We start from the raw sequence: 8,446 nt of genomic DNA, 5'->3' as shown, positions 1-8,446 counted from the left end.
TTTGATCTTAAAAGATGTGAACCTCACTTGGCCTGAGCTCCTGGATGTATTGAAGATTGGCTTATGGTTCTTGCTGTCCCTGGATTACCTTGTTTCCAGGGACATCTCTGCTTTTTGGCTATGTCACTACTGTGGTCCGGACTCCTGGCTCTCTCTTGCCTTTGCAGGGTCCTTGGCCATCCAGTTGTCTCTCCCCAGAGCCCACAAAAGGCAAGACCAGGGCTGAGAGACTCAGAGTCCTTGAAGGGCAAGGCTGGATCTGGGACCCAGAGCCTAGGGTCCTGGGACGGTGGACCTTGGGCAAAGCGGCCCAACCAGGGTAAAGTAGGCCAAGGGCCTAAGATCTAAAGTGAAACCCCACTAGGCAGCTTCTCTATCCAACTATAACATGAAGGTGTGTCAGGAAAGACAATAAGGTTGGGAGCCTGAGAGGCCAGAGGGGGTAAGCAAGGTGGGATCTAGGCAGACACTAACAGGGTAACTTTGCCACCCCAGCACCAGACCTGTTACACCTTCACAGTGTTGCCAACAATAATGCTTAATTCTTATGTAACGCCTTTATATCAGTAGATCTCAACATGCTTTACAAAGTAGGGCCACACCAGTGTCTCTGTTCTACAGATAGGGAAACTGAGATGCACAGAAGTAAATTTTCCCCAGTAGGCTTGTGGCAGAATGGGGAATAAAACCTAGATCTGCTGTGTCCCAGTCCAGTGATTTCCCTGGGTCCTTTTCTGAATTGATGCTGTTATTTTAGAACCCAGTAAGATATAAGTCAAATAATCTCTCCAATGTGTGTTACTCTACATTTATCAACCCTGAATTTCATTCACCATCTTCTGCACCTTTCCTATCATGTCCCTCTATAAGACTCCCAAAGCTGTGATGTCTGCATTAAATCAACCAGCAAATGGTGGTCTGGCTGCATGTCACTTATAGAGAGTTCATTTTGGTACCTTCTGGGCCATCAATCTGTCCAATAGCCACCTATGAATTGTATGACCCTAGTCTCATAAAACTTCCCTTCATTCTTTTCCTATGCCTGTTTGCCACACTTACATGTTACTTCTCATCTCTAATCAGACTGTAGTAGCTTTGCTAAGGTCTGAACTGTTCCTTAGTCTGATTTAGTCCAGCCAAATTACTGCTGCTGGCATAACTGTTCACTGAAGACTGAAAAGATCACATCGCCAGCCAACAGAGCAATGCCAGAAAAATCCCCTATCTGGACTCGCCTATACCAATAGAAGAGAAGAGGGCTTCTGCCAGCAAACCTACTCTCATTTGGGGAGGCAGTGTAAGGATACCACTAAAAAAATCCATTGTCTGCCATGTGACACGTCTCTATCAAGGGGCTATGCCATTACAGTTAGGCCAGCCGTGCTAAGGCAGCAACAACCCTATAATGTGAACAGACTCTGTGTGCATACAGCACCTAATTCAGCAAAATTCTGATCCTGCCTAGGACCTCTGGGCACTACACCACACTATATGTACTGATAACAAGTGTGGAAATGTTGAAATCATCCACGACAGGGTCAACCATCCTTATTGGCCTTGTAGTATCCAATGACCTGTAAACCAGGTCATACAGCATCATTACATTTTACAAGTAGGTCTCAAGTCCACATCTATGTTTATTTTCCTGTCCCAGTGTCTAAGCTACTCCATTATTTAACACACTGATACATAATATCCATGCCCAAAAGGACAACAAGTGAATTAAAATGCAGTTGAAAGCAGAGGAGGATCTGTAGGGATCCCATCTCTTCAGTATGTAGGAGGACACGGGTTCTGCTAGAGGAGACTTTCATGGTTTGTTGAATTTTGTAAAGTTAAATGGTGGTTACATTTTGAAAGAACTCAGTTCCTGAAAATGGAATGGTACGGAAGAATATGATTCTTATGTCTCTTGTATTGTACCGTTAAAGGATTGCCAATGACACTTTAATAAACATTTCTTAATAATACATATTGTTGTTATTTTTTGAACATTCTAGCAGTCTAATATTTCTGGGAATTTTTCTGGTGAATTACAGTACAGTCACCACAAGAGGGAAGCAGAGTTTCATAAGTTTCATTTTTATTACCTTAGGCTTCAAGGATAAATCCAAAATAGTACATTTTGACGGCTAGAAAAGCTACTACTCCTCTGACAACTGCACCAGCCACTAACTAAATCAATCAGAAAATTGAAAATGGCAGGAGCTAGAGTGATTGTGAATTAAGAAACGCGTTCTGATTTCAGAATTCCTTGCAAAAGTCAGAATGTATTAAAACTAAGGTATTTTCAAAGCCAGAAGAACCAGCAAAGCTCTCATGAAACATAAAACGAAAGCTGACAGTCCACATGCTAGCTGTCCTAACATGTGGTCTGTCTCACTGACACCCACCAGCCAATAGCTACTACTTTACAGTATATTTGTAGCACTCCTGGAACCAAACACTCTAGAAAATTAGTCTGTAAATTCTTGATTTCTATGCTGTGCCAGAAATGGAATTGTATACATAAAAATGTTTGACCATACTAGCTGCTCAAATTATAGCAACATTTTAAATACAGAAAAATAAATATTTGATAAATATGATCTTATAAAACTCTTTTTAAAGAGTAAAATAAACAGTGAAATATCTTTTTCCATTATACAGATAACTCAGCAGGGAAATTTACCAGTCTTTCAGCCTAAAAGGCAAAAGATTTTCATGGGCCTTGCTAAATATACAGGCTTTGAGATGAGCAACTAACCAATGCTAGAGTTTTCTGAATTAGAAAAATCTGGAATATCACCAGGAAGCTAAGGATGTTTCAGTTCTACTCTATTGTTTCATCCTGTCCATTCGTGACTTTTGAAAAGTAGAAGTGCCTGCAAAAAGGAATGGAGGCAATTCTGTGGGAATCTACAATGGGGTCTACCTCACATCACCTAGATTCCTGTTGAAGAGGTCTGACAGAACAAGGGCCTCTGTATATTTAACAACTCTTCTGACCAGTCCTAAGAAACCCCTTTCCCACAAGTTTATAGCAAGGGCAGACACTACACAGAGCCCCAGCATGCAGAGAAACTTAAAATATCATGACTTCTGTTTGAACAGAATGGATTAACACAGCAGAAGACCTGCAAAAATAGATCATGCTTCAACCTTTTTCTTCCTCCAGTCTCTAAATATTTTGGGCTCTGTGTGGGGGTCTGAAAAGGAGAAGTAGATAAGAAAACTGCTCTCCATTGCTTTGCCTACCACACCAATCTGCGGAAATTTCCTCACACTATCTGCTGTGAAATTGCCCTATGCTCTTTCTGAATAAAGTGGCTGGACCACTGAAAATCCACGGGAGCAAGGCTATCAAGGGAGCTCTATTATGATAAATGGGAGGTACCTAGGTAGTAAGATGTAAGCATGTAGACATGCTGCAGCCAGCTACAATGTCCTGACAACAGCTGAGTTTCCTGAAACAGTTTGGGATGACTGTCCATTAAGAAAATTATCCTCATTGCTGATTCTATGAGAGAGGAGCAAACTCAGCCCAATATGACTGGATGATTTAGAAAATCTCTGGGCTGTCCAGGTTCTGAATGTTTACCTGCCACTTTTGCTATCTCTAGGGTTTTTCAGGACAACGTAGTTTGGCACAGAGACATGCTAATTATTGGAATGGGAGCTGGCATTCTAGAAACTACATCTAAATGGGTAAGCTGTTTGCCCTGTATGGTAGAAGGGAGGGTAACCTTCCACACATCCTCATTATTATGAGGAAAGAAAACGAAATAGAAGTAAGTATAAACGTAGTAAAAAACTAGATATCCTGGGACTCTAAGAAGGATGGTCCCAAATTACACCAAACTTCTATTGTCCTCAGTGAAGTTGTGTTCATTTTCTGGCTCTACCACAGAATTTCTGTGTGCCTTAAGCAAGTCTGCTAATCTCTTTGCCTCAGTTTCCCACTTATAGAGATTCATTCTCTACAGTCTAGTGTTGATGTGTGGGTTAGACGCTGCAGTCATGGGTGCCACAGAAAAGCCTCTAAATAAAAAATCAATATGCTGATGCACAAAACATAACTTTGATCACCGGTGCAATTTGTCAGCATCTCATATTTGTTCCTACGCAAAGATGAATCATCAGAGAACAAGGATTTATCATATTCTGTCACCAATGTGATGGCAAAAACACCATCATTCACTGCAAGCAAACAATAGGTCCAGGTTGGAAAAGGAAGATTGGCAGTTCATACAAAATATTTTAATGTGTAAAAAATACTCTTGTAATATAGAAATCCCAGGCTGCCTAGGGACTTTACAGAAGCCTCAGTGCTGTACTCCAGGAGCACTTGGGTAGCAATGTTACAACTCAGATCCATCTTTTACAAAAACAGAGACTCCCTAGCACTCATACTAAGGGAAAAGTCTCTTTTAGCAGTTATCTCTACAAACATTAGGACCACAGGGGTGCATCTACATCTGCATATTAATGAGACACAATAAGCTCCAGCACTTATTGCACAGGAGTTTATTGTTTCGAGGCACCATGTTTACAAGTATGTCTGGACCACGGCATGTTGAGCTGGGTCAGAGAAGCCCCGGCTGGGAGGAGACCTTGAGGGTCACCCTGCCAGCCCAGAGCTGCTCTGACCTATCTCAATGTGCTGCAGAGGGGCTGGCTGGAGCATGAGGGTACTCTAGTGTGGGGCTAGCCAGCAGGCAACCCCCATGCTGAAGCACCCTCATGCCCCAGCTATCCATGTCAGCATCTACACACACAGTGCTGCAGAGTAAAATACTCTGCAGAAGGATAGTATTTGTATTTACAAGTACTACCCTGCTGTAGGGTTTATTAATTTACTCCAGCCTAATGGCCCTGCATGTGTAGACACCAAGACATTTACTAATTAGTCTACTCCCCAGGAAATGTCTTGTGTAGAAGTGCCCTGTATGAACAATAATGATTCTGTCTAGTATAGAGCAGTTAAACATATATGCACTAATTTAACATTTATTTAACATTCCTGGTCTCTAAAACACCATTGGCAGTTAACAACTTAGGAAGAATAAGAAGTAATTAATTATAATCATATTCTTGAAAGGTATATAGATAAATTAGCTGACCTGTAAAAATAGAGAAACTGAATTAGAGGAGTCATGTAGCTTGTAGAGAGTTAGTCTGTGGCCAAACCAGGATTAGCGTACAGGCATTCTTTAGCCTGCATTTCAAATCTTGGTCCATGCCTCTCATAAACCATATGGGTGGACAGCATAACATAACTTACTCTTCAGAACAGAATTTCTGTTGTGAATCAATCATTGGTGAGTCGCGCCTGTAATCTATTTTAAAAGTATACCTAAAAATATGGAGGTCACATGCATCTCGGGGTAACTGTGCCTTCACTATTTTGTTCAGAAGACTATTTCAAGACTTTAATGCTTAGTGCTTTCATCTAATTTCCAGTCTAAATTTGTTCATTCATGATCAGGTTTGTGCATTTGATTTTTATACAATATTATCTATTAACTTATATTGCTCTTTCCCTTCCCTGATATTTACACCCCAAATGTACTTGTTAAATTGACACTAAACATACATTTTGCTAAGCTAAATAAATCAGGCTGTCTTAATATCCCCTCATAAAACAGGATTTCCATTTCCCAAACCAAGCTCAAAACCCTTCTCTGCACCTTTTCTAGTCTGAGTTACACTTTAACATAGGTACGTTGGTACATAATTGGGAGATCTGCTTCTGTTTGGGATTTTAAGTATTCACAGATGCATTGTCTTAAAGGTCACAAAGTTTTGTTTTAAAAAGACACAAATGCAAAAAAAATCCAGAAATATGTTTGTTCATAGATGTGTTTCTTTAATTGCAGTGGATTCCCACCCTAGAAATGTCTGTGGTCTTCTAATGATGAAAAATATCTTCAGAATGTCATTTTTAAACAGGTGAAATAAGTTATTCAGTAGTTTTGTTTCTACTATTTTCTTTGTCAGAAATGCAGCAGACTTCCTCCTTGCACAACACAATTTGCCAGGATCCTAATTTTCAGGCTGGGTTCATCAGATTTTTTTGCACTGTTGCCACCAACTATGTTCTGGATTACATCTGATTTTTTTTAAAGCGCTGCAATGCATCTTGTGGCAACGTATCCATAATTCTCCAAGCTCATTGTGAGACTGGAACTGAAATGATGTAATCCCAGTAGGCATGCAAAACCAAACAAACAGGTTTTTTTCCTCACAGGAATGAAGGTAGATGCTGATTAATTCAGAAGGTGATGCTGATGAATTTTTGAATGTTTAATTGGAAGTGACAGGTTATTAACTCAGATTCAGGATTTAACACATACAGACCATCAGTGGGAAGTACAGTAGATGTCTTTGTATGTGTTTGGGCATGTGACATCTTATTGTGTGAATCTAATTATTATGAAACTAAACAGAAATTATGGCAAAAAGGGGGCTTGGGGGAGCAGAGGACCTTTCAATAGAAAAATAAAAGCATTTCTAAGTCTAGCTAAGCTTGCTACTCTCCTGATATGACTACCACAAAACAAAATTATATCATAAAAGTAAGAGGGAACAAACATAAAAAGGCCTAGTGTGCTTATTTTTTAATGTTCTAAACAAAAACATCTATAGAAATAAATTACTCTAATCTAATTACTCTTATCTGTTAATACACATACAGCATACCATACACATCTTTTTGTGCTACAAGATAATACTTAAGGGTGCTCCACGTGTAGAGACCACTATATACAGGTTTCCGTCACCAACCACAGTTTTGCCAACCATGGTTTTGAGTATCCACTCTTAATATGCTGTATACATGATATACAGTTTTGAGTAACCATGGTTTTACATAGCTGTGCATCAGCCTGTCAGCTGTGTGAAGGGGTGGGGTGCTCACACGTGGCGGCCGCCGCATGCTACACTCCTTTCCTATGGTCAGTCATGGCGCTGCAGGCTGCTGACTGTCCAATCACACGCTGCTGGAGGCGGGCACAAAACACACCTACCCCACCATTTAGACGGGTGTGTGCGGGGAGGCACCATGATGTGCTGTGTGGGGCCAGTGGCACCTGGCGTGTCCCTCCCCTTCCCCTGGGTAAGAAGTAAACGCACCGGGGGTGACCCCGCTGCTGTGCCCCGAGAGCACTCTGTCCCCACCCACCCACACATACCCCCTATGACCTGTCTAATTAGCCCTAGGGGTATGCGTACCCCATTGACAACCCCTGTATTAATGGTAAATAAACATTATTTTGATACACTGTATGTTCCTTTATTATTCATATTCAAGTTCCTAACTGCATTTTTCCCATAAGCCTTTTGTCTTACCCGCCACAGTTTTGCCAACCACAGGAACTTTCAGGAACCTGACCCCCGTGGTTGGCAAAGGAACCTGTATTTTCTTTAAAGTATTTAAATGTCTTTTGTTTGTAGCACCATCTGCATTCAGCCCAAGCGTGGAATACAAAATACCTTCAACTAGGTCCATGGAACTGCACCCACGTTACGTCTGAGAATGTAGTCTCTGTTTTTAACCAACACGATTAGAAGAAAAATTGAGTCACTTAAGTAGAATCATTGGATTTTATTAGCTGCAGAAACAAATGAAATAAGGAAGGGTTGGCAATTGATGGTTGGAGCACAGAACTGGGAATATCTGAGTTCGGTTCTTCACTGAGCTGCTGGCAAGGATTTCTTTAGGGTGATATCTTTTATTGGACCAACTCTGTAGCTGAGGTAAAGTTAGACAAGCAAGACGTTCTTCGAATGCAAGACATTCTTCCTCAGGTCATGCATTTGAGTGTCTTGCATTTGAAAGCTTGTCTAACTTTATCCCAGCTACACAGCAGGCCCAATATCACCCTAACACATCCTTGCTTTTCACATAACTGCTGCATCACTCTTGCACTAGTCATCACTGAGCTGCTGCCATCTGGCACTGATGAACTGGGTGAGACTGGGAGCGCTCCTGGGTTCCTTGTTCGGGCAACGCTCCACCGAGCAACAAACCCTGCATGTCACCTCTGGCTCTCTTGCAAACTCTTTGGCACCACAGGCTCAGTTTCGTTTCTTGTTTTTAATTATATTTTCCATATTCCAAGCCAAATTAGCCAAAACAAATCCCAAGTGTCAGTCCAGAATCACAAGTGGCCCTACTACTGGCAAACATCCTGTACCCCGCATCTGAGGCTTCAGACGTTTCCAAAACCTTTGGCGGGCCCAAGCCCGGACCCTTGGGGTTCGGCCACCCCCGAGCATGGGCCACACGTAGGGGCACGTGGCATCCTCCACGCCTCCGCAGTCACCGTGTTGCCCTTGCCTGGCAAGCATATTGAATTGTATTGGCAGACGTTAAGAGTTATGAATCCAAAACGCCACGATCTGAGCCCACAAGAGGCCGAGCAGCTGCCCCTCCTCAGAGCTTCTTGCGGGGGGGGGGGGGTGG

The sequence above is a fragment of the Gavialis gangeticus genome, unplaced genomic scaffold (assembly GCF_001723915.1).
Source record: "Gavialis gangeticus isolate Ggan-Ray unplaced genomic scaffold, GavGan_comp1, whole genome shotgun sequence".
In the NCBI taxonomy this organism is placed as follows: domain Eukaryota; kingdom Metazoa; phylum Chordata; order Crocodylia; family Gavialidae; genus Gavialis; species Gavialis gangeticus.
Note: the sequence above shows the minus strand (reverse complement) of the source record.